Source organism: Octopus bimaculoides, chromosome 18 (assembly GCF_001194135.2).
Source record: "Octopus bimaculoides isolate UCB-OBI-ISO-001 chromosome 18, ASM119413v2, whole genome shotgun sequence".
In the NCBI taxonomy this organism is placed as follows: domain Eukaryota; kingdom Metazoa; phylum Mollusca; class Cephalopoda; order Octopoda; family Octopodidae; genus Octopus; species Octopus bimaculoides.
This window is the reverse complement of record NC_068998.1, coordinates 9866087-9866358: the sequence shown is the minus strand read 5'-3', so window position 1 is coordinate 9866358 and position 272 is coordinate 9866087. Positions and strand designations below refer to the sequence as shown.

The 272-nt window shown below is 24.3% G+C and overlaps 1 protein-coding gene across 5 annotated transcripts in view; it reads right to left on the bottom strand.

The window, feature by feature from the left end:
- Positions 1–272, bottom strand: part of LOC106874611 (glycoprotein endo-alpha-1,2-mannosidase) — a 76209-nt gene that overhangs the window by 14520 nt on the left and 61417 nt on the right. The gene's annotated exons all lie outside the window — the stretch shown is intronic.

Sequence of the window (272 nt, the reverse complement as noted above, 5' to 3'; positions counted from 1 at the left end):
TATATATATATATATATATATATATATATATGTATATTTATCAACCCATGTCAACAAGGAAAATACGCATTAAATGTTAATAAGGTTGAAGTTGATATACACACATACATACACACACACACATATACTTATGTATATATTTAGATATGTAAATATATATATATGTATGTATGTACACATATAGTTAGACATACATCTTTGCGTATGTATATGCACTTGTACAGAAGATTTATATTTTCGTACTTATTTCCATCATTATTTCATTACCCCAC